Source organism: Euleptes europaea, chromosome 10 (genome assembly GCF_029931775.1).
Source record: "Euleptes europaea isolate rEulEur1 chromosome 10, rEulEur1.hap1, whole genome shotgun sequence".
NCBI classification, from domain to species: domain Eukaryota; kingdom Metazoa; phylum Chordata; class Lepidosauria; order Squamata; family Sphaerodactylidae; genus Euleptes; species Euleptes europaea.
The window spans coordinates 36227337-36254237 of record NC_079321.1 but is presented as its reverse complement, the minus strand read 5'-3'; positions in this window follow the sequence as shown (position 1 = coordinate 36254237).

The window sequence follows — 26901 nt, the reverse complement described above, 5'->3', positions numbered from 1 at the left end:
CTGAGACCAAGATTAAGAACGCCTTCTGATTTTTTTACTAAGATAATTTTATTATTACAAAGCTATTGTTAATTTTCCCACTATACTGCACATGTTCACATAGGACAGGGACAGCATCTGTTTTGTTTGCAAAAAGGTCCCATGTTCAATCCCTGACATCTCTAGTTAAAAACATCAGGAAGTAGGTGAAGTAAAAGACCTGAGGCCCTGGAGAGCCACTTTCAGTCAGGTAGACAATACTGACTTTGAAAGACAAAAGGTTTGAAACAGTATCGGGCAGTGTTGTGTGTTAACATGAATAATTTTCCATCCATGATTAATAGTTCTGAAAACAGCAACTCTGTATACATGGACAGTTATACCAGTTTAGGGCCTCTAAGTCTCTCCCTTTATAAACCCAAATACTTTAATCACTTTGTATATTATCAACATGATATCTACACGTTTTTATTTTATTATTCATATTCAATGTGATTTTTTTCTAGCAAGTAATTTTTCTTCATCTGTAACAAACTATTTTTCCAAAGATAAAACTGAAAATGAGTAAATGATAGCCAGGGGCTAAGAATGGATCTTTTTCAATCCTTCCCCCTTCCCAACTTACTTGTGTTTAAATGCTTATCATTTTCAACTCAAGCATATAGTATGCTAGATCAGAAGAACCATCTAATTAAATGACCCACAAGTATACTTTTAGACAATATGATAAATAGCAGACACACATATCATGTACGGAGCCCTTAACATCTTGTAACCCTATCAGAAAGGGTTGGTAAGAATGTAGTATATTTTGAAGTTGATTGATTAGAATGAACTAATGGGGCATAATGTGCTTTCTCAAGTGCAAAAGAAACATCTCCAACCACGGCTGCCTCTAACATTTTTGAGTTAGAAAGTCCATAGCCTATTAAGGATATTTCATCTACCATTACAAATATTGCACAGCCACTGAAACATTGGCATGTTTGGAGTGAGATCCTCAACACACTTACCAAGAAGTAAGAGCCATTAGAAAATCACTGGGATTTACATTCTAGAAAGCAAGGCTAGGATCAGGCTGAGAAGACTGAAAAGACTCCTTTTCCAGCTATCAGATCTTTCCTTCTGGTTAAAAAAAATCCAGTGTTTCTGTAATCCTCAAACAATATCATCAACGTCAATAGTTTGATAACATCTACATTGACTTCATGAATACTCTGTTGCTGGCAACCTTTCAAGTATGCTGCCTGACAGTGTCATCCTAAACAGAATTACAGATTTCTCAGCCCATTGATTTTAATGGCCCTTAAAGGCTGTGAATCTGTTTAGGATTGCAGTGTAAGAAAACAAGTGTTTTATGTGACAGGAAGGGGCAACAAGTACAGCAGTACTGCTCTTTCAAACCACTTGTGAGAAGTACCAAATCTTGTGGGTGAAACCCAAGACACAATTTTAGTTCTTAGGACAATTCTTAGAGCGGGTGTGAGTAATAATAGCACAAGCCTGTTTTTCTCATGCTATCAGATACTGCTGCTGCTTTCATAATGCTGAGATAATATATGAACGCAGATGATGCTTTATACTGAATCAGGCCCTTGGTCCATCAAGGTCAACATTGTCTACTCAGACTGGCAGCAGCTCTCCAGAGGCTCAGGTAGAGGTCTTTTATATCACCTGCTAACTGATCTTTTGAACTGGAGATGCTGGGGATTGAACCTAAGCCCTTCTGTATGCCAAGCAGATGCTCTACTACTGAGCCATAGGCCCTCCCATTGTTGTAGACAAAGGCATAATTATAGGTGATGGATTCTATTTTAGAAGTGAATGTGTGTGACCTGTCCACTGGAATACATTCATTGCCCATTCCATTGTTGGGAAATCACAAATTCACTAAAATTGTGATATTTGTGCCCACTCATAACTGATTCTGCTGTTGAAAAAGCCTCTGCATTGTGCTTATAAAATCATAAATATATACTTAAAATAATTTTAATAGTTATTGGAATTTCTGAGGAGGGAATGCAATTTTGGAAGCACTTTGCTTAAGTGGGTATGGTCTTCCATTGGAAGGTTAAAGAACACAGACATTTCCAAAACCTTCCTAAAGGCTATTAATTTGTGCAACATTTCCCATTCTGCACAATTGCACAGCATTATGTGTGTTAAGTTATTTTTTTCAAGAAAATAAACAACAACAAGATTTATTTGATGTGTAATGTGTGACTGGTCTGGAAAATCACAAATATTCATGACAATTCTATTTAGGTGTGCCCAATTTGATATCTCAAGATCTTAATGGAACCCAACTGTGCCCAACTCAATCAAATAGTTTTCTATCTGCATGAGCTGGAACAAAAGTTAGAACACCACATGGGGGCAATTACTTCAAATAAATGTGGTGTCAATTTGCTAATGAAATCTAACTGAACCATTGCACATTCTGGTTGCCTTCTGAAGAAACCTTTTAGTTTAAGAGTGATGACTCTTAAGGTCAGGAGCCATATGCCCTTACTGGACATAAGTGGTCATTCCCTGGTTTTTAATGTCTAATTTGTGTCCATTTGTTCTGACCTGTTTGGTTATTTAAACAGCACAGGCCATTGCTTGCAGGTCAATACATATATCAAATAGGAGGATATGCAGATGAATTACAGCTTATTTTATCCAATAATAGTAATTTCTGAATAAATATGGTAAGAGATTTGGTAATGGTTTTGTTGCAGAAGCAATTCATATGACTGTTTTTGTATCTGTCGAGTAGCTCATTGTTTTAACATTGAAGGATCTCTTTAAGGAGGACCAGGTTACTACAGATTTCCAGGATTTATTACAGATCCTCAAGGAAGGAGGGGTTATAGTTGGTAACAAGTAATCATTAGAAGTATCCTGCCACTTCACTGCCAAGCTGCAGAGTGATTTCTCAGTGTCAAGTTGACATTGTCAATCTGTTTCTTTGACTTTGTGTGGTGATAAATTGTGGTGGAGAGCATTTAATTTAATAAAAGTCAAAATTTTCAAACCTAATAGTGAACCAGGCCTTTTGAGCCTAGTTACAAGTGATCTTTATACATCCAATTGGGACAGGACGGTGGAAAGTAAATTGTTATATTTTAACAAATGAAATGATGGTGGCCCTGGGAAAACAGGAACTGAGCGATTTGATGTCGTTGGAAGGGTTTAGATGACAGAAGCATGACCACTAGAGCCCATAGTGTGTGTTTGACTTTTACTATTGGTATTCTCCCTCCAATTAAAATGCCAAGATATTTGTTTCTGCTGACAATACCTAGGTATAGAAGGGCATTTATGTTAGCATAGTTGAATGCATTGCTGTCTGCAGTTTTAATGGGAAGATACCAAGGAATACCATTCTCTGACAGATTAGGTACCTGCGGTTCAGATCAAGCAGATTCTACTGACCATATTTTTTTTCATTGTCCTGTTTTTTCAGATTTAAGATCAAAGTTATTTCTCTCATTACTTGGAACTGGCTGTGATTCCCTGGATGAGAAAATTGCTTGATTATTAAGAAATGCAGAAAACTGAGTTACTGTACAGGTGGCCAAATATTTGGTGGTGGTTACAGTGCAGCATATTTAAAGAGCCACCTGCCTGGTTTGTTTGACCTGATTATGTGCTTCTGTTCATGACATGGTAAAAGGAACAGTAATTGGTTTGGATTAGGTTGGACTCTGTATTGTGTTTTAAGGAACCCTGTTATCATTGCTTCATACTTAGTTAACAGATCTATGCTTAGACCAAGTAATTAAAAAAAAGCATCAACGTAATACTGAAAACACTCATGTTGTTTTGTTTAAATCCAGGCTTTGCAATAAGAACAGGACATTTTCTTTTTTTTTAAAGAGATTCATCTGAATTCAAATGCTAAAGAGGCAAGGAGGACTAAGTAACAGAGATATTTGTATTCATATATTGTGTAGAACGTTACCATAAACAGCATCTTTATATACACATACTGACAGGAAAACATCAGAGGGGAGAATTGCTTTCTTTTTAAAACAAAAAAAAGGCAATTAACAAATAAGTTACACTGCTATGCAAACTTTGAATGTAGGTAAGTGATAGTACCTGTAGGTAAGTGTATAGTAAGTGAATACCCAGCTTGCTGGGGGTAAAGGGAAGATGACTGGGGAAGGCACTGGCAAACCACCCCGTAAACAAAGTCTGCCTAGGAAACGTCGGGATGTGACATCACCCCATGGGTCAGGAATGACTTGGTGCTTGCACAGGGGACCTTTACCTTTAAGTGATAGTAATGTAAAAAAATGTTACACCAGACTAAAATTTTAATGTATCTAACCCTAATAAATGTACTCTGGATGCATGTATTATAAACCAGAGCAGCCCTGTCTTTCCAAAACTTTTGTCTTAGCCTTAATATGCAGCGGATCCTACTGGGGGGATCCGGGTTTGCAGACCCACGGGGGGAGGAGCGGGGGGGAACAGGGGCCGGCACCCACTTACCGGCTGCCGTGGCCGATCCGGGCAGCAGCGCCGGTCCGGGAGACGCCTCGGGGGCCGGGGGGGCGGCCGGCCCTGCGAAGGGAGGGGGCGGCACGGGTGGTGGCCGGGATTGATAATGGCGGCCGCCGGCTCCCATCCACCCCCGCGGCCTCCCGCCCCCTTACTAGGTTTGGCGGGCTCTGCCGGGGGGGGTCACGGGGCCCACCCCAGCCCAATAGGGCTCACTCCAGCCAGCTTGTCGGGAGGGAGGATAAAAGGTGGCCCCTCCCCTGGCTGCAGCCATTCTTTCCCCCTCCACGTCACTTGTGCTTACTTGATGTCATGGCCCCGGCCAACGGAGGACACGGAACGAAGCGCACAGCAGCACAGAGTTCGTGGCAGCCGGCGGATGCCAGGCAAGGGAGAGCAGGTAGCTGGGGGACTGGAGTCATGCGGCGGACGGGGAAGGAGGGGGCACAGAACACCTCGCCCTCTCACAGCGGTGATCGGAGGATGCAATTACAAGGTGCGTCTGAGGAGGATGGGCTGCGCGCGACTTCCCCGTGCATTCGCGGCCAGGCAGGGGGCGTCTGGAGATCGTGGGCGGTGTTGGCCCCAATGAGGATAAGGGAGCCTCGGCGTGAGGCTCCGACAGCACCTGCGAGGCCTGCTGCGAGGGCCGCCACCACACAGGTCCCAGCACTGGGCAGGAATGGGTGCTCGCAGATACCAACGGAAAGGGCGGCCTGTGGGGCAGCCGTGGCCATGAAGAAGGTGGGCAACTCACTGCAGGGAGCCAAGGTGGCCGGAGGCACGTTCCAGGGATGGAAGACTCACCTGGGACCTTGGGAGCTGATGGCACCTCCTTACAGGGCTTGGCCCAGCTGGTGGGGCAACTCGTGGAGGCTGTACTGAAGGCTGCAGCAGGGGGCTCGACGCTGCCGGGTGGGCTGGGCCCTCCTCGGCGGGGCCAGACTGGAGGCCGCCCCCCACGGCGGCCGAGAGACAGGTCCTCTCCTTCCACCTCCGGGGACTCTGACTCCAGCGGGTTGCGGGAAGACCGGGGTCGGCGCCACAAGAAGAAGAGTCGGATAGCTGGGCCCGCTTGGAGGGGAAGGAGGTTGGACGAAGACAAGACTGGCAGGGGGGTGGCTGCGGTGAGTCTTCCGACGGGTGTGAGTCGGACGGGGCTTCCACTGGTTACTGGAGGGTGGCTCAGGACGCGCCTGGCCTACCAGGGTGGGTCCACCATAGGAGGGCTGACATGGGTGGCATGGAACAGGGCGAAGTCTCCCGAGGCGTTTGGGAGCAGGGCACTGGGCGTTCCTTCAAGTCTACATGTGGGTCAGGGGATAACCCCCCTGGAATGCACCTGCCCAGGGATCTTAGGGAACTGATTCTGGACGGGTACTATATAGACATTTTCACCCTCATTAAGCCAGAGGCTTCTGAAGGCAGGAGCTCACGGGCGGGGAAGCGGGACCCAAAAAAGCTCAAGGTTGACCCTTTGGGATCGCACCTTCGACAACTGGTTGACGGGCTTCGATGTGTACATGGGGGTGGTGGCCGCCTCTTACCCCAAGCGGGCATGGCATCTACTGAATCATCACAGCTGCGTGCTGAAGGCTCGCGCCTTGGCAGGGGACACGGCAGCCCTGGAGTATGACGAGGAGTTTCACAAACGGGCTTCTCACAACGAGGCTGGCGCTGGGATCTCATTGACAGTCACCTGTGGACAACGCTGGTGAACCCACATGCCAAGGGCAGGTCTGAAGTCAGGAGACTTGGCAGGTGGGGCACCCGCAAGGACTCCTCCCGACAGGTGTGTTGGGACTTCAGCCAGGGCTGCTGCAACTGGTCTAAGTGCAAGTTCGAGCACATTTGCGAGTCGTGTGGTGGGGCCCACTCTAAGAGCGGCTACACTAAAGGGTCCACCGGCCACCTGCCCTTTCAGGGGGGCCAGCCCTCCACCCGCAGGGATGGGGGGGGCGGCGGTACCCCAACCGTAGGAAAATAAAGCCTCCATTGTAGGGGGAATCGCCAGCACACCTGTGAAGCTTGATGCGCTGCGGCGTTGGCTGGCGGAGTACCCTAAGATGGAGGCGGCACAGTACCCGGGGGCAGGTTTCGCTGAGGGTTTCCACATTCTGTTCCAGAGCCCCAGGGTAGCCATGCTCTCTAGCAATCTAAAGTCGGCCAAGGAACTGCCAGGAGTGGTCGTGGACAAAATTTGTAAGGAGGTGCTGGTGGGCGGGTGGCGGGCCCCTTCGAACACCCTCCATTAACCAACCTCCGGGTGCCCCACTGGGCGTGGTCCCGAAGAAGGCATACATCATTTGTCATACTGACTCATACATCATTTGTCATTCCCGAGGGGGGCCTCCATCAATGAGGCCATCCCGCATGAGTTTTGTTCGGTTCATCACGCCTCCTTTGACCAGGCAGTGAAGCTGGTCCAGATGTGCGGCCAGGGGGGCCCTCATGGCCAAATGCGATATAAAATCTGCCTTCAGGTTGCTGCCAGTGCATCCTGAGGATTTCTGCCTGCTGGGGTTCCATTTCGACGGGAAGTGGTACGTGGACAAGGCCATGCCCATGGGGTGCTCAGTAGTCTATGCTGCGTTTGAAGCATTCAGCACATTTCTGGAGTGGGCAGTGATGAGGAAATCTGAGGCCTGCCAGGTGACTCATTATCTGGACGATTTCTTGTTTATGGGCACAGCGGGCTCATCGGCCTGGGCCGACCTCCTGCGCTCTTTCCACGAGTTGGTGGAGGAGCTGGGGGTCCCGCTGGCTCAGGAGAAGATGGAAGGGCCCGCCACCAGCTTAACTTACTTGGGCATCAAATTGGACTCGGTGGCAGGTATGTCCCGCCTCCTGTCTGACAAGGTCCTGGCATTGCGGGCCTTGCTGTTGATGTTCTCGGCCCTTAAGAAATGTACTCTAAAACAAGTGCAATCCCTGGTGGGCCACCTCAACTTTGCATGTAGGGTCGCCGCACTGGGCAGGGCCTTCTGTGCGCGCCTCGCGAGGGCCACTGCACACGGGTCACGTCCTCACCACCGGGCTAGGATCACAAAAGGCATGCGGGCAGACCTGAAGGTATGGGAGCTGTTTCTGAGCACATTCAACAGGAAATTTTCTTTGAGTTCTGTTTATAGGCTTTGCTTGAAATTCCTGATGTGATTAGTAAGAACGAACCATCCGAGAACTATTTTTTCTGTACTTTCCTCATTGCTATTTATTATCCAGATGCTTCAATATCCTTATAGTGATTCAGAGAAGCCTCGAGGACTAGCCCAGTGTATACATTCCCCGAGTGCTTTGCAAGAGGTACAGAAAGTTGTCACTTCAGCCACATTACACTAACAGTCTGAGGCACCAGACATCATTGAAATACCCATGCTGCACTTGCTACAGACACTTAACAGCCTGGTAGACTTTCAAATTATTTCTGCTTGTTTATGTAATGTGAAGCATCCGTAGCAGCTTTAGGGACTTCAGTGCTCATAAGAACACGTTTTTACAACTGACACAGTGTTGGTTCCTAAACCAGTTTCTTAGGTGTCATTCTATATATGGATTCAGTAAAATTAAAATAAATCCAATCTGCTCTCAGATAATGGATCCTTGAATATCAACATTTTGCCTAGCTTGCAGGAAATATATTGGAGCTACTCTTGCAGTGCAATCCAGAGGAGGGTGTAGCTGTGCTGAGGCTAGGGACAGCACAGCCATAGAGCATCTGAGCCACCTCCTAAGCAGCCAGCAACCTGACAGGGACTCTCCCTCAACCCCTGTGGAACCACTGTATGCAGCTCCATGGGCTACACCTACGTTTTTGCTAGCGTAAGTTTACGCTGGCAAATTTAGCTGTTCCCATGCTTCAAGGGCTCAGGGAGCTGACTAATGGCAGCCCTGCCCCGGGTACACACCCTTTGGCACTGGCACAAGCCCCTGCACTGGGGTTGTACCGGTGTGACCCTTCCTCACCGCTCCCCGGCACCAGCGAAAGTGCCCCGGAGACCTCATAAATGCCCCTTGTGTGGTCACAAGTGGTATTTATGCTGGCACCAGGGTCACGCCATCTCCTCAGCATTTTCACCCCACCCCTTTGTGGATTGTGTTGTTAGTAACATTAAAGGGAGAACTCATAAGGTTGCCAGATGATTTCAACAAAAATACTGCACATGCTTAATAAAAATCTATCACACACACCCCCGCCCGATATGATATGGGAAGTTTAATGATAACCTTCTACATTAGATCTTTTTTTCTTTATTAATCAATTACAGATCACAACCAAACATTTTAACATCGATGTATAACTCATTGCCAATGCCAATAAATCATTACAAATAAACAAATGTAAAGAGAACTGGTCCTAATATTTACCATGCCTGGACTTTTTACTAGACCAGAATATAATGAATTAGTTCAGTGAGATCAGTTGACTACAAAAAAGCAGGTATATCATCCAAGATTCAGTGAGACAAGCATATATAAATATACTTACAGTAGCATTGATTCAGACTTTCAACAATTTGCCATATTCACTAACCAAGAGATTTTACTAGGCTGAAACTTAATAAATTGGTTCAGTGAGATGACTACACGTAATGTGTATTTTATAACATATTTTTACATTAGATAATGCAGCTTTTATCATCTTTATGTTGGGTAAGGTCAACTAGCAGCTTCATAAAAAAAGAAAAGAATAAAGCACTAGAACTTCTAGCTTTGCTCAATGATAACACACGAGGAAATGCATGCCATTAGTTTGTTGTTTCTTTCAGTCCAGCTAAGTCAGTAACAAGACATATAACAGTTATACAACTTTTCCATACTCTCCTCTTACCAGCTCACTAACAAGAATCAGCCCTCCAGCGCAGTAATCCTCAAGGTCTAGATGGAAACCTCTCTGTCTCCCTCAGCTTCGACTGCAAAGGAGAAGAACTAATTTGAATTCATTTCTGACATCAACTCCAAAAGTAAATCAGACTGATAAAGATTTCAAAGATGCAGGATCCCCTGGCCTGTACCACTTCAGGTCAGGCCTTCCCCTTCATTTAATCAAGTCATCTCAATTACTCACCTTAGCACTGAATCAAAGGAGATACATGGCAGAGTATAAAGCTGATGAGTACATTTGATGAATCCTCAGTCCTAAGGGCTGTTTTATTTATTAAAAACGTTTCCATTCTGCCTCTCCAGGAAACCTGTCCAGGTGGCTTACAACATGATAACACAGAACAGACATGTTAAAATTAAATTAACACAGTGTTTTGTTTTGTTTTTTTGTTTTAAAAAAAATCTCAACAAATGGGTAACATTAAAATTTGGAGAAATGCCTTTGCAGTTAGGAGGTTCCCCTAGACCTAGACCTGTCTGCCATTTAATGCTACTTGCCATGATTTAAAGGGCATGCATGATTACATGAGCGTTTCCCCAGCCTAACCCCTTTATAGTCCTCTGGTTTGTTATGTTCCCCTGAAATCCAGCACACGATGGTCATGTCTTCAGAACGAGAGGCTGAACTATGTGTTCAGAGCTGCTCTGTGGCTCATGGTCTTTGCCCATGGTTTGTGGCAGTAATTACCACGTTGACCCATCCATAGCCATAACTTCAGTTCTGTACTGTGCTCCAATGCAACCACCATGCCAAACAGTTGAGCCTCGATGCTGACAGCACATGGAATTTATTTAATGTAAAAAAACACCACTCTCACCTTATCTTTGTTGTTGTTGTTGTTTCAGTACCCATGACTGCCAAGCCCATAACTGGTCATTTCTCATGTAGTTTTCAAAAGGTAATGTAAGGCTATGAGAATATTATTTCATTTGCGGCCCCAGCCCTATGGGGGGAACGGAACGGGGGGGGGAAGGGGGTCACGGCCACCCCAGGGGCTACCCATACCCTGGTGACCAAAAGGCGAGATCTTACCCAAAAATGACAAGTACGCAATAGCTGGAGTAAACAGGCCACAACTTTATTGATTGTTAGGCATTGGCAAGCATGAGGGGCGGGATCCAGGGATCAGCTGACCCGTCTGTCAGCTGATCACACCCTGCGCCCAACCCGCCTGCTGGGCGCAGCCTGAGATGGCAGTATGCCGGGACCTACGTGGGCGGCAGCCAACTGTGTGGTCCACTGCCACTTGGGAGGAGGCCAAACTGCAGCCCCCGAGACAGGCTTAACCATTCCAGGCCTCCCCCAAAACCCTTATTAGGGTCCCCAGAATGGGAAGCGGGGCACGCAGGCTGTCTTTCCCCTAAACTGGATCCAGCCCCATGCCCAAACCACCAACCATTAGTTGTGACAGATAACCCAACCAAACCCCATAAACAAGGAGAGGGTGGGCAGGAAAAGCGGTGTGGAAAGAAAAGAACGGCCGCAGCCAGGGGCAAGACCGCGTTTTATCCCCCCCCCAGCATGCCGGCCGGCATGGACCCCATTGGACCGGGGAGGGTCCCATGACCCCCCGCAAAGCCCGCCAAAACACCAAAAGGGGTGGGGGCGGCCACGGGGGTGGACGGGAGCTGGCAGCCACCATTGTCCCCCCTGGCCACCACATGTAGGACCAGGGCCTGCCCCCTCCCTCCTTGGGGGCCGGCCGGGGCCCCTGGGCCACCCATGCCATCGCCCCGCTGCCTGGAGCGGCACCGCCGCCCGGATCGGCCATGGCCACCGGTAAGTGGGATCCAGCCCCCTGTTCCCTCCGCTCCTCCCCCCCCGTGGGTCCGCAAACCCGGATCCCCACAGTGGGATCCGCTGCTTGCGGCCCCAGCCCTATGGGGGGGAACGCAACGGGGGGGAAAGGGGTCACGGCCACCCCAGGGGCTACCCATACCCTGGTGACCAAAAGGCGTGATCTTACCCAAGAATGACAGTATGCAATAGCTGGAGTAAGCAGGCCACAACTTTATTGATTACAGTCTGTCAGCTGATCACACCCTGCTCCCAACCTGCCTGCTGGGCGCAGCCTGAGATGGCAGTATGCTGGGACCCATGTGGGCGGCAGCCAACTGTGTGGTCCACTGCCACTTGGGAGGAGGCCAAACCACAGCCCCTGAGACAGGCTTAACCATTCCAGGCCTCCCCCCAAAACCCCTTATTAGGGCCCCAGAATGGGAAGCGGGGCACGCAGGCCGTCTTTCCCCCAAACTGGATCTGGCCCCATGCCCAAACCACCACAAGAGGCGACCGGAGATGCCTACGCTACCTCTCCAGGCGTCTCCCGCCAACGCCTAATGCTGCAACCACCAGCTGAGCCCTTGTCGTGGGTCCTGTAGCCATATGTCCATGCCCCTGACGACAGGTGCACCCCGTCCAGGCAGAACCAGGCCCCCAATCCGATGAGACAGGTCCGGGTGGTGGATCACAGCTCCTCCCGAGGCCGTCACAGCCTTACCCAACACCACTGTGCCTTCTGCCTGGCCCGGTCCACCTTTCTAGGGGACTGTGCACCCGGTCCACCTTTCTAGGGGACTGCGCACCCGACCAGCACCTCCGTTCCAGCTTGCCCGACCACACCAAGGTCATCCTGGGCAGCCGCTCGGCCAGGGTCCTCAGGTCAACCACGGGCGCCTCCCGTAGACCGCAGCCTCCCTGTCTCGCCAGGTCAGTCTCTCCCAACTGCATCCCCAAGATGTCCGGTATCCGTGTTTCGACACACGGCGCCAGACCAGCAGTGCCAATGCCCCCCAGCGGATGCCACGAATGCTGAACCAGGAGATCTCAGCAAGCTATGCCTTGCACCCGAGGAAATGGAGGCGTTTTCTAATACCAGCCCCTCCCCTTCGTTGCATAGGCTGGGGCAAACGGCTTCTTGCTTTCTTTCTGTCATGAGAGCTCTGCTGGTAAGAACTGTTAAATAAGCACACTCTATACTACACAGGAACTATGAAACCACTTTTCTCTCTCTCTCTCTGCAAAAACGTGCCTAAAAAAAAGCTGCAAAAGTTTAACTTCCCTATCACCTGCAGCCGTTTTTGGTCGGAGGTTGGGAGAGAAAGGAAACGGTGGTGGTTTGTCTAAAGGGGAAATATTCTCTGTGTTTGTGTGTGTTCAACAGAGAACTCCTGCTGTGAAAAACAGGAAGCCCTGCTGATAAGCAGCATAGCGTGAGATAACAGCTAGCGGGCTTTTGGAGATGGAGAAGTTAGTTTGGGCAAAAATCTGCTTTCTCAAAAGTTCTAGCAAGGAACTTGCATTTGGAGGGGTTGGGGGAGGGTCTGCTGTATAAGCCCTCCTGTGCCGCAGGAGACAGAACTTTAAAAAGCATATGGCTTGGAACTGCAGGGGCTTGTGTAAGAAGGGGGGAAGGGGAGGTCGCTTGCATTTGGTGGGTTGGGAAGGGACTGTTGGCTACACAGCACACTGTGTAGCATGCCTGCCTGGGCTGTCTGCCTGGCTTAGCTACGAGACACTGTAAAAATAATGAAAAAGGCACAAAACAGTTCTTTCTGCTGGGGGGGAGGAGATAGGCTTCATCCCTCATAAAACACGTTTTAAAATCTATGTCTGGGGCTTCTCTCCTCTCTCAGGCTCTCTCTGAAGAGCAAGGGGAGGCTCCAGGCGCCTGAAACACGTATGCATAAGAACCCGCTCTCCATAGTAAAACAAAAAAACACTTGTTTGGGGGAAACTCCAGCCCTGGATTCTGGCAACCTAACCACGCTGCCTCCACACACCCCAGACACAATAATGCGTTCTCAGACAAAAAACACTAGAATGAATTCGTCCTCTGGTTCATAAAGATAAGGGCTTGGCCACACACACACCCTGCCTGCCAGCAGCTGAAACACGTGGCCCCGCCCACTCAGCCACACCAATGCACACACACAAGCCTGTCTGCAATTTCTGACATGTTTCCGCTCCACTGAGTTTGATATGAGCTACTTATAATTGCTACTGCAATCCAAAAATCACTTCATAACAACTTCACAGCAATTCACAAGCTCCTGTAGATCCTTCACATAAGCGTGATTCCAGCTTCACACGTAAATGTTAAGCAAAGCACATATGGTAATGTAGATATTCCACCGTTTTGAAATCAACCTTCTTCAGTGTGCATTAGTGAGCTTATCCTCTCATAGTTTAATTCATGTTAAATTGTACTGCATATTCCAAATAGCATGTAGAGTGTGAAGGTGCAGCTTTCCTTATAATATGAAAATACTAGACATTTAAATGTCCAATGTTTTGTCAGCTTTTTCCCAGATACTGGACTGTCCACATGGCAACCCTAAGACTTATCCAAGGGGAAATGTGCAGACTGTAGAGCCAGCAGATTCTTCACCTTCAGTTGGAACCCAAAGATTATGCAGTCACAGAGTTTTAAAGCCAGGTCAAAATGGCCACTGTCCCCACCTCCCCTCCCTGAATTAGCCTGCATTCCTCCTTCAGCAAAAAGGAGTATTCACTGGTCCTGAGGTGATAAGCCTTGGCTATGTCTTACCTGAAAGGATAAATACTCTGTCATATTAGGGCTAGCATGATATCCAACACCTAGTTTTTTGTGTGAAAGATTAAAGGACTTCCCTTCAGTAGCTCTAGATTTGTTTGCTTGTTTTTTAAAACCCAACATTTCATTAGTCCTTGTATTATATATCCCAGTTTGAATAAGAAGTGCAATAGGTAAGAAAAATGTAAACGTGAGTTTTAAATACCGAGGCAAACACAGGTTTTTCTGGTTCACTGGAAGGTCACAGCTGAAATAAGTAATACTTTTCAAATATTAAAGAGAGACTACTAAATAAATAAAGTTCAAGCAAGGTTGGCTTAATTGTACAAGTATAGTTTTGCCCACTGCACGTCTCACCAGCACAGCAGCTTAGATTCAGATTTAAGTAAAGACTGAAAAAGTAGTAGTGATACCAAGAAATATATTTCCTGTTGTTATGATCCTACACCTGAGACTAAAGAATGAGTAGCCTGTAGCCTCAATGAAGTTTCTCTTCCACAGAGGACTGAGACCTTGTGCAAATTTTGCAATTGGGCTAGCTTTCCCAGGGACCTTCAAAGCTTTAGGATTGGACTGTGGGAAAATGGAGGGAAAACAGGCACCAATTGATGTCAAGGAGGCAAAGCTCAGAGAGCGTATAAGACTCTGCACAGAGAGGGACAGGAAGTAGTGAGGCTGCTTTTGGGGGGAGTCATTTTTACCATAGAGTTTTTTGCCCAAATATCAGAGTGTCCCTGCATCACCGGCAACCTGGTGACATCACTTCCAGTGTGTACTGGAAATGATGTCGTCATATTGCAGATGAGGCAGGCCTAGTCCTCCTTTCACTGCCAGTAAGTCCCCCACTGGCTAGCTGATCAATGCCAGAGGAGGGCCCCTGGTGTTGGGCATCTCCTGCCCCAGGTAGGGGGCTGGAAACCCTAGTGGGAACCAAAGAAAGGAGTCATATCATGAAGTGTTGCCATTTTCTGGCTGGCTTCTTCCTTTGTGAGTTGTACCCTGTGTAGCTGTAGTATCCCTGTGTTAATTCTGCTCAATTTTTGAAACTTTTCTTGTTTTTCATGCCTCAAAATTGCTATGTCCTGACAAAAGATGGTGTTCTCTGGGGATAGGGAAGGTGCTCTGGGTTCTCTCCAGAAATGCCCTAAAACCAAAGTGGTGGCAGTCATTTAAGGCCTTTGCCTGCTGCAGGCCTGATGGAGGTAGGAAGAAAGGAGGATATCTGGGGAAGTCCTGTTTGTGGCAAACCTACAGAGCTCTACACTAAGGACTCCACAGGCTCCTCTTCACTTCCTGAGCATCTGGGTTGTTGTTTTTCCCCAGATTGTGAGCTTGAGTACCAGATGAGTGTTTTTAAACTGTTGTTACTTCTTTTTGGAGAACTGTTTTAAAAAACAGGATATAAATATATTTAACTGATTAAATTTGAAGAGCAGAGAATTTTTAAATGGTACTACTACTCACCGCTGGACGTAAGTCAAACTTCAAGTAAATACGAGCCCTGTTCATAAGTTACAGTGAACACAAATAAATCTGTGTATAGTGTACACTTGTTTTTTTCTCTTTATACACATGTTGAGCAATTCTCATGTTATATTCAGTGCATGTACAGCTGAATGTGTGATCGAAACCTCACATTTATCCAGGTACTGGCCCCTGGTTTTATTTGTAAAATGAACATCTGTTGTTGTTTTCTTGCAAACAGGTGAATGCATGTACAAGCAGTTGGTTTGTACATTCACTGTAGCATGGAAACAGGGATATTTAGACACTGACATTGAGTAAGAATATTGCCTTATGAGTAAGCCCTACTGAGAAGACGTGCTTGGGATTATACTGATAGTTACTGCAGGCTGCAACAGCTACACAAAAGCAGAATCCCCCACAAGGTTGTTGTTTTTTAAGGGCAAATATAAAACATTTCCATCATTTATAAAATTTCACAATATTCATCGGTTCTTGTAGGTTATCCGGGCTGTGTGACCGTGGTCTTGGTATTTTCTTTCCTGACGTTTCGCCAGCAGCTGTGGCAGGCATCTTTAGAGGACTAACACTGAAGGACAGTGTCTTTCAGTGTTTCAGGCATCTTCAGAGGAGTAACACTGAAGAGACACTGTCCTTCAGTGTTACTCCTCTGAAGATGCCTGCCACAGCTGCTGGCAAAACGTCAGGAAAGAAAATACCAAGACCACGTTCACACAGCCCGGATAACCTACAAGAACCGATGAACTCTGACCGTGAAAGCCTTCGACAATATTTCACAATATTGTTTCATAATGCTTAACTTGGCCTCAGAGTATAGATAAAAAAAATCTGCACAACAGGGCCAGGTAACAGAAGGGGGTAATGATTCTGCAAAGCTAGGAGAACCCTCAGGTCTGCAGAAAATTTCAAAAACTAATCAAAAATGGGAATTCAAATGTAATCAAGTACAGTGATTGCCCTTAGGTTTGCTGAACAAATTAAAACATGTAAAGGCTGAGGAGTCCCTGTGCTTGTCAAGCCTTGGGAAATACAATTAAATGTATTGATAAATTTCTTGATGATATCTAGTGTAGTGGTTAGACTGCAGGACTAGGAGTCCCAGGTTCAAACCCCCATTCTGCCATAAAGTTCACCAGGTGACCACGAGTCAGTTATTCTCTTTCAGCCTAATGTACCTCACAGGGTTGTTGTAAGAATAAAATGAGGAAGAACCATGAATTCTACCCTGAGCTCTTTAGAGGAAGCCTGGACTTTAAAAGCGCTAAATAGAATCGAGCAGTTCCACACTGTCTCCCTATGACAATTATTTCACAAATGGTGGTTTTTAAACTCTTTTTGATAAAATACTAAGAAAAATTATTTTATTAACCCAGAAAAATGGAAACAAGTTAGAAATTCTACATTTCTGGAACGTGCATCCTTCCTAAGAGGCTCTGTGTGTGCATGCCTATACACTTTATATATGAATGGCTCTCACAATTCTTTCCTAATTACAGATTTATAGATGAGTAGGTTTCAAAACTCCATCCAGGAGTGGATCAATATGTTTCAAGCAGGTGTCACAGAATGCTGCAAAACATCCTTCTGTAGTTCTCAACACATTGAAAGTATTGATAGACAAACAGCATCATTCCTGGGAATAAGCATAACAAAGCAAGTGAAATCCAATATTCTTATTACATTTCCATAGCTCAGCAGTATTTGTGGGAAATAACCAGTAAGCAAACGGTGGCTACATGGCTATTCTCTAAAGCAGATTCAGTAAGAGGAACGAGGAGCATGTACTGAAAGAGCAGTGATTATGCATTGTTCAATAAAAAACCCAATTTTTATAGAATTAGTTTCAAGAACTATAGAGCGACGACATCCTTCTCCTCCCCTCTCCCTCCCTACATTTCCTGTTCCAAATTGAATGAAAAGAGGTTGTTTTTTCAGTCTTGAAGATGCTATTTTGCATGGTGGCTCCCACTTGTGCTTCTTCTTTAATTACTGTATGCCCTGGATTTGTCATGACAGCCACTTCTAAAAACTACTTAACATCATCTTCATTTGAAAGCTTAGGAGAAAATTGCTCCTTAGATGATGGAATGCTCAGCTCACTGTTTTATGTGTCTGGGCCATGACACAATAGGGTCACTGGAAGAATGATGGCAACTTTAAAAGATACTGTTCTAATTGTTAGGGGTCCCCCACCCCCGGTATCCATTTGGGAAAGATTATGTGTGCTACTTGCTTACTTCTGTTCCAAGAGACAGCACAAACTTTGACCAGATTCCATAGAACTGTCCTTTGTGCCATCCGTAATTTCTACATTATCTCTTTATCCAGCTGGTGTGCCGCATGTGTTTTGACTGAAAAGCTTACAGGATTTCACTGAAATAAAAAGATGATACTTTCAGCCTATGTCCGTTTGGCCAAAGTATTGAATAATCCACAGAGGAAGCTGCATTATATATGAAAAGCATAGATTAATGACAATGGTAAGGTTCTCCATCTAAAAGAACAGATTACTTCTCAGCTTTATTTCACACAGACAACCTGCACTGGCATACCACTAATATGAAGGACAATGACAAATTGCACAAAGACTGATAGGCAGAAAACAGTAAAAATATATAAAACAGATTAATCAACATTTGATACTTCTGTGGACCATTGAGAGCAACTGTGAGATAGTTAAAGGAGAAAAACACAGAGAAACTGGAAAATTGCACAAAACCCACGAGCATTTACAGAATCCTGGAAGCAAGATTAGATTGCCTGTGTGTGAATTTTTATATTGTTTGTCTTCTCCATGCCATGATATTTATTGCAAGCCTTCATTATGTTCCTTCTAACAGCAGCCATTAATAGAACATTGTCATGGCACCATCACCAGCTGACAAGTGTCTGCATACTCAAGGGCACACTGCCCTGGCATGCGGGAAAATATTACTTTGTAAGTTAAAAAAGGGGGGATCTCAGAACAGCCTAAGGAAACAGAGCATGCTTGTTGCTCTTCAGAAGGTACAGAATGTTAAAGACAAACAATCATCACTTAAAAGGGGGAGAAAATTAGAGCAGGAAGGAACAAATGGCTCGCACAAGCCTCTAAGGGCTTCAAATATCCTGTAGGGCATGACACATGTTGTGACACATGGTCTATCAAGTGGTACTGCCGCCACTTGAACTTTCTTTTTCTTTATTGCAAAGTACCATCAACTATACTTTGAGCGATAGTAACGTAGCATGTATAACTAATATCAGATCTTCTTCTTAAGCCAGTTATTTTTCTGGCTTCACTGTCATGAGTAGTCAAGCAGATTTCTCAGTGAACTTGCTCAGCAGATGAATTTACCTTGCTTGACGCTCACAATCAGAATGTAAGGTGATCAGGCAACTTGAACAGCTGCCAAACAAGTTAGAGGCTGTCTGTTGTTCAGAAGCCGACTCACAGCTGATCCCTGAATCAGCTGGGATTTAGGTTCTTAGCCATCCCGCCCTCTCAACAAAACAGGCACACTGTGAGGTTGCAGAAGAAAGTTCTTCCCTCACTTTCAAGATGGATAGGGACAGAAGCAATGTTTTTTTATCTCTGAATTGCAAAAAGCAGTGTAGAAAATAGCTTTTTTATGGGAATAAAATGCATCCTTTTAAAACCCCAACCCTTGAAGTTGTTTTATGTAACCACCAGGATGGTGGTTTTTTAAAAGTTACATGCAACAAGGTGGTGGTCTAGCAGGAGGATAGGAAGATTTGGTAAGACATTGCCTGCTTCTGAGTGTCTACAGAGTGAACATCTAAAATTTTCCATAGCCTCCCTTCATAGTCCTCCACTCTTCAAATTTCTCTAAGGATGTGCAAAAAAATCAGGGTTTTTTGGATTTGGGTATATTGGACCTGAAATATATTGATGTTCCAAATATTCCCAAATTCCAATACCAATATGGTATTCAGATTAGGGTGTATTTTTTCGGGAATCTGAATTTTTGGGTCCATTATTCCCTATGGTAAATCTTTCTGTTTGGCTGGGTTTTTTTTTTTTTTTAAAGTACAAGCACCAAAATTGCATCAGAGCTGCTGGTACCTATCCTTTAAATAACCCCCAAATTTCAAGTCGATTGGACCAAGGGGTTGAACACTATGAGCCCCTAAACAGGGTGCCGCCAGCCACCCACCGGTATTTTCTATGGAAGAAAAAAAACACCTTCAAGTTGCTTCCAGGAAAAAGCCATGCCTGCAAGCAGTACCACTGGTCAAACCATTCCTCCCATGGAAGAACCAACACAACAAGCCCAACAGAACCATTGCAAACAGAGTAATCCCAGTAGAACCACAAGCCAATGAGCCATACCATACAAAACAAAAATCAAACCAGAGAATCTCTTCAGTAAAAACTCAATTGGGGGGGGGGGGGCTTTTGCAAGCCAAGAAGAATAAATGGCAATGTACAGAATGCCCACTAGAACCCAGTACCAGGCTCAACAAAAGTTCTGTCAAACCAGAGAATCTCTGGAGTAGAACCCTCCACACACATTTTTGCAAGCCCAGAAGAATGAATGGTGATGTACAAAATACCCAGCAGAACCCAGTGCCAGGGTGGCACTGCAAGCTCAACAAAGGTAACGTCATACCACAGAATCACTGACAGCAGAACACATCCAAGCAAGGGGGTGATTTTGCAAGCCCAGCAGAAGGAATGCAATGCACAGAATGCCAAGTTGAACCCCAGTGCCAGTGTGCCACTGGAAGCCCCACATCTGTGCATCCACAGAAGAACAAAAATCCAAGCACTGAGTGAGAAACATTGTAAATATTGGAAATGGAACACAAAGCAACACTCGCAAAGAAATTTTTTCCCTGAAACTGACAAAGAAACCTGAAACTGACAGAAGCAGACCATTGAAGTCCCCTAAGAGGCAAAAGCAAAGGCAAGACAAGAGGGGGGTCAGTCTCCCAGAGCCTGCAAATGCTGGCTCCTGATCTTTCCCAGTAATAATAATAATAATTTATTTATATGGTCACTGAGCAGCAAAAACAAACAACCAAACAAACAACAACAGCCACAATAGATAGATCTTCCCAGTAAATGTTGAATAATTTCGAGATTTTTTGGGACAATTTTTTCGGTTTACTGAAAAATCCCAGAAATATTTGGGAGAGCTGAATATACCAATATTTTTAGGGTATCTTTTTTGGCTCTGTTTCACCCAAATGCACACCCCTAAATTTCTCTTTGATCAAAAAACAATTGATTAGAAAGAGATTCCAAATGCCTAAAAAGAGGAAAAGAAACAGATTGTTGGGTTTCATGGAGATACAGGGTTAAGAGCAATTAAGACAATTTCTCTTAACAACACTAGTAGAAAGAGCTAGTGCTCTGCATTGTAAAAGGGAGATAGATTGTCTCCCCCCCCCCCCTTTCCAAGCTAGGCAGGGAAAGATGTAATGCTTTTAATCTCTGCATTGCAAAAGGGAAAGAGCTGATTTATCTCCTTTTCTCTGCAGCCCAAGCCAACAGATTGGAATGGGGAGAACGAAAATCAGTTGGGATTCTGATCACACCACCCTACAATTTTTCTGGGAGGCAGCAAACTTTGCAGGACAAGACTTCAGAAGAACCCAACTTTCATCTGATCAGCTGGTAGTTGGCTTCTGATTCCCCACTCCTAAAAAATTAGCTGGGTGCACAGCAATATTTCCCTTGCAGGAGATCACACACTGACTCCCATCTGATCCCTCATCAGCTGGGAGTGGGCTTGTGATGGCTACAAGTAACCTGTTACTTTAAATACAGAGAAAGATTGCCAACAGCCCAACAACATGCCAATAAATTGGATTCCTGATCAACACTGGTGGATGTGAAGTGAGCCAAACTGGAAGGTTTTCAAGCATCCCTATTATTATTATGTTACCTTTTAAAAGTGCTATAAAACTTCCAGTTCAGTACCATTGTGTCCCTTCATTCATTCTCACTCTCACATTCACCTAGTTCTATGTGAATAGAACAGAAGATGGAACAAACCATGCACACTACCCTGAATTCTTTGGAGGAAAGGCAGTCAAAGCATTACAGATATAGCAGGGACATGGCAAATAAATATCCCTGGAAAATAAATATGAACATTATGAATGGATCCAAATAAGACTATCAGCCATTCACATTTTTAAATATCAACTGATGAACAGTCTAAGTAATGTGGCATAAATGATTCCTTTCTACAATAATTGAAGTTTAGAATGCTGCGACTTTGATTGTTCCAGGGAAATTATATTAGAAATGCAGATTCCAAAGTCTATTCTTTTCAAACTAGAAGTAATGTTGCACTGCACTTTGTCAAAGCAATAGCCTTCTTCAGCAGGCAACAACTTCCTGCCAAACATTGTTGACAGCAACCAACAGATTAACCCTGCATAAGGTAAGAGAAAATCCCCAAGTGCTAAGCTGTTTCCAGAAATCCTGTACTAACAAGCCATGACTGAAAGGGAATAGCTGCGTTTCATGTAAGGTAGCTTTTGGGAGAAAAAAAGATAGCCAAAAATAACTATGGAGAATTCTATCTGATCTGTAAGAAGAATAAGTTGCTTTGACACAGAAATGCTGTGAATGCTTAAAGTGTATGGATTTGGGGGATCTATTTTCTGTTGTCTTGCTGGCTTGTGAGGCATTTCTTCTCATTCATATAATCAGGGTGGCTAATTATGTAAACTCCTTGCACATCAGAGTACCAGAGTCTGCAGAATGTACAATTAGCTTCTAATGTAAGATCCATTTGACACTAATCAAGAGTCCATATTATAAACACTAATGGAGGAAAAGAGGAATGGTTAGACCTACAAAATGTTCATTTCACAGCCAACAGATATTCAGTTTCAGGGTTAACATGTACAAGTTTTATACCATCACAGCTTTACTAGTGAATCATTTAAGCTTGTGGGCTAGGCCTAGGGTCATGTAAAAAAAAAAAAAGTAAATTTCGGGTTTGGGTTTATTGGGCCCAATTTTGGGGGGGTAAACCCGAAATAAGCTGAATACCAATACCAATAAATATGGATATTTGGGTTATTTCCAGGTTTACTGAAAAAAATCAGGCCCATTATAGTCATTGGGGTGTGCAAACACTGGGGTGGAACCTACCCCATTCTACCACTCCACTGAGGAAAGTTAGAAACCTTTCAGGAAACGTGCCCAACTTAAACGGCTCTTCCAATTAAGCTAGAGAAAGACACCAAACTTTGCTCACTGGAGTAGTAGGTAGGGTAGGATCCATCCCACCTTTTATTCACACAACTCTCTACAAACAATTGGTATCTAATACGCCAATTGTAGTCACAAAATGTATTTAGTAGTACCAGAACAAGCACCCAAGTTGTCAGACAGTGAAGACTTGCATTTAGTGAGATTAGTGTTTATTGAAATTGGGGGGGGGTGTAAAACATCCCCAGGGCCTGCTGAATTGTATCCAGTGGGAATAGTATTGATCTCATTATCCAATATATTGTACTGCGGGATAATTGCATTTGCCTAATTGCAATTAGCATTTATTATTTCAGTATGATTATTCTCTGATTACTGAGTTGTGTTGTGAATAGCATACTAGTAAGATTACTTTATGTGTTCTGAACAATAGCAGGAGCACTATGTGTTAATGGTGTTGAATATGTTGAACATATTATGACTCTCAACATTGTGCCATTTTCTGCTTTCTTTGAACAAGGACACAGCTCATATGAACTGGCAAGTGTAGATATATTCAGACATAACATCCATGTATACAGGGAGCCTCCCAACTATACACAGACCTTCCCAATATATCATGTATAATGAAGCTGTACATCCATGCAAAATAAATGCATTGCCTCTGGTACATGCAGTCACCATGACAACATGGCGACTGCATGTACAAAGAGCACTGTTGCTAGCGCATGCTCCCAATATGTGCGCTTGCCAGGCTTCTAGTAGGCATGAATGTGATGCCAGCAAAGGGCTCATGGCTCGGCCTATGAGGTAGGTATATAGTCAGTCAAAGGTGGTTCTATACAGTGGTTGGTTGTACCTGAATCCTTCAGATTATAATAGTGATGTTATCACACACACCACCTTGAAATCTGCTGGGATTTTTCAAGGTATCCTGTTATATTCCAGGGCTCCAAAAAAATCCAATGGGTAAAGCATGCTTCCTTTCTCTTCCAGTTTGCCCACTCTCTCTTTGCAATTAAAAAAACCTTTTGGTTTGAGAAGAGACATTGAGAACCCATCAAAGGGGCACTACATCCAGGATGGCAATTTTGGATCCAACAGTGCCTCCACTTGGTTCACAAATGAAATCAACGATTAGTTGTTTTTTAATCCAAACCATGGCCAGGCAACAATGCCAACTCCAATTGCGCTGAAATCATCTGCAATTTGACAAGTTTACTTGATGTCAGTAAACAATTGCCAATAATCAAGAAAAACAAATACAAACTCGAATGCTTTCATAACTTTTGTAAAGGAAATAAGACATGGAACTTGAGGGTGTGCAAGGAATTGCAAAGATCCATCACCCTTAAAAATTAGATTTTTGTAGTCACAGTCTAAGTTGTTGTTTTTTTTAAATTTCCATCAAGATTCATGTTGGAAGAAACATGCTACCACTTAATAATTTGAGATAATGTTAGGGTAGGGAAAAATTACATATAAAGGAAGGAACTCAAGGCAATAGCGCTTGCACAGAGTTTCACATGAGGGAGATCTTTCCCATTAGCTTTTATGCTGATGGTTGTTCTAGAAACAAAGCATGGATATGTAAACAACTTTCCATGACATTGACCTGAGCTCAATCTGTATCTCAGCTGCATGTACTGGAGCTGCTAGATCAGAGCTCCACAAGTATATACAGATGGCACAAAATGTAAAGCAAACAAGCAACCCATTCATATAAAGAACTATTTGTGATCTATTACCATTATTGTTGTTGTTGTTGTTATTGTTATCATCATCATCATTATTAAGCATTGATTATCTGAATCTGGCATACTGTGATGTGGATAACCTTCATGTTGTACTGGAGCAGAAGTTGGACTAGGTGGCTGTTTTGTTCCTCCTATTCATATTCTATGAGCGAAAACGCATGGTCGCTGTAGCCTCCTTTATTCCCTGTTTCAGACAGAATTCAGCCAGGATCGAACGCACGTTCGGCAAAATGCATGCGTTCGATTCTGGCTGAATCCTGGCTGAAACAGGGAATAAAGGAGGCTAAAGTGACCGTGCATTTTCACCCTATGATTTTTTTATCGTTTCCTTCCCCCTTTCATTTAGTCCTTGCTTTTCTTTTATTAATAATCATAGCAGCCTGTGACTGCAAACCAGCAATTTCACTTTGCCCCAAATGGCAGCAAGTTTCAGATTGGGAATAGAGACTCCAGCCTATCGTGCTTTGTCGCCAGGAGGAAGTTTTCATTGTCACACAGAGATTTCACAGTATGTTTATCTTCCAGCTCCTAGTCAATAAACATAGCGGCAAAACTTCAAAATATTTTTGTAAGCCTCTCAAACCAGCCTGGATCTTTACCAGTCTATTTCTCTTTTGTTAGCACAAGAAATCTCACTGAATTGGGTGCTCTGATGCTGTCATAAACAGGCGGTAAAAGATGTCTCATGAGGGAGAAACAGTAATGAAAGCTTCTCCCTCTAGCCTTCCCATTGGAGGCAGCTTTTGACTTGTAGCCAATCTGGCCTCGTGTTTTATTCAAATTGGACTGGAGCAAATCAATCCCTGGCTTACCAGCCAGGAATGCCTCCTGTCATAAACACTCTTCCAATCTGCATTTATTTCTCTGCTCCAAGACTGCAGATCTGGAAAATAAATCCTTGTTAAAATGAAGGATGGAAGAAATATAAAAGGCAAGAAGGAAGACATTTATGTAAAAGCACACTTTTCTTACCAATTTATAAGCTATATAAAGGTTCTGGATTTGGTTGCAGACAACTTTTAAAAAGATGGCATAAAATGTTTGGAAAAGCGGAATGGGAAATTTTGTAGCTGTCTGATTTGGAAATTAAAGCACACAATGCTGCAGGAAGAAATGAACTCTTAGCACTCATATAGCTTTCTGGCCTTGCCTTAGAAACAGTGAGTGATCTCAAACCTATGGAATGTTGATACATATGTAAGATTTGATCCTAAAGCACCCTTACCTCACAGTCTTGCTTTTCCCCCCTTTCAACTGTGGTACCATGCCAAGAGACTTTTTTTTTTAGTGATCACAAGTACATCCTTTAAAATTATCTCATATGTTAAAGGGGCTTCTGGCAGTTTGGTCTTGATATACACCCTATATTGCTCCAGTGTCTTTTTAGCCCAACATAAGGCTGCCATATGTTGATCTGGGTGCATAAAAATATAGCTTGATACTCATAAGGTAATAGAAGCAGCATTTTATGAAGCAACTTTATCATTCACCCATAGCAAGTATTTGGAATCTTTCTGCTGTTTTGTGAAAGCAGTAAACAAAAAATTGACTGATACTAGCTTGTTTTGTTCCTGCATTTCACTCTCAAGTGGAAAACCACCTGAATTGAAGAACAATTAACATGTGAAATTCATTGTTACAGACTGTAGTAATGGCTTAATGATTTGTAATGACTGTAGTAATGTAGCTTAGCTGTTTTTAAAAGGTGATTATACAGATGCTGAATTTGGAAATATTTTTGCGCCTGGATGATTTTTGTCATGCTTGCTTTTAATGTGTATTTTTCCATATATCTATGATATTTTTTTAAAAAATAATAATTGTGTGTATTCCTTTATATGAGGTATTTGTTTTTAAAAAAATCATTTTTACTTTCTTGAAGAATTAACGGTTGGCATTATCCTTAAAAGGAGGAATGTTAACCTCTTCTTTGGAAATCAATAAGGCTTAAAATGGCCCTTCCTTTTCTGTATTTTAGGTGCCAATGAATATTATTTCAAAAAACTTCTCCCTCTTGACATAGAATGAATATCATTCTTCTTTTTCCTTGGGTGGGGGAAGAAATCAATCTATTTCTTTTTAGGCACTAAAGGTTATAATTTATCAGTGTGACCTAACTTTGTTTTTATCAGCAGTTACAACTGTTCTTTTTTCACACACATGAACTTTCCCCTTCCTTTCAGATGCAAAGAGCCACCTTCTCCAAGTTCCCATGGATACTTTACAAAACCATCTCTGAACAATCAGTGGGTATTGAGAAAACATCGGCCATCATTCTGAGCCATTAACCTTGTCCACCAACATTCACAGTAATACACTTCCACTTGAACTTCAACAAGCAATCTGACAAGTTCAATTGTACTTTCTCTGCCTCATTGTGGGCCCTTTCACACAGCCCAAATAATGCACTTTTAATCCACTTTCAGTGCACCTTAACGATAATTTGCAAGTGGATTTTGCCAGATCACACAGTAAAATCCACCTTCAAAGTGAATTGAAAGTGGATTGAAAGTGCATTATTTGGGCTTTGTGAAAGTGCCCAGAATAAAAGAAACTGTTTAAAATACTACAG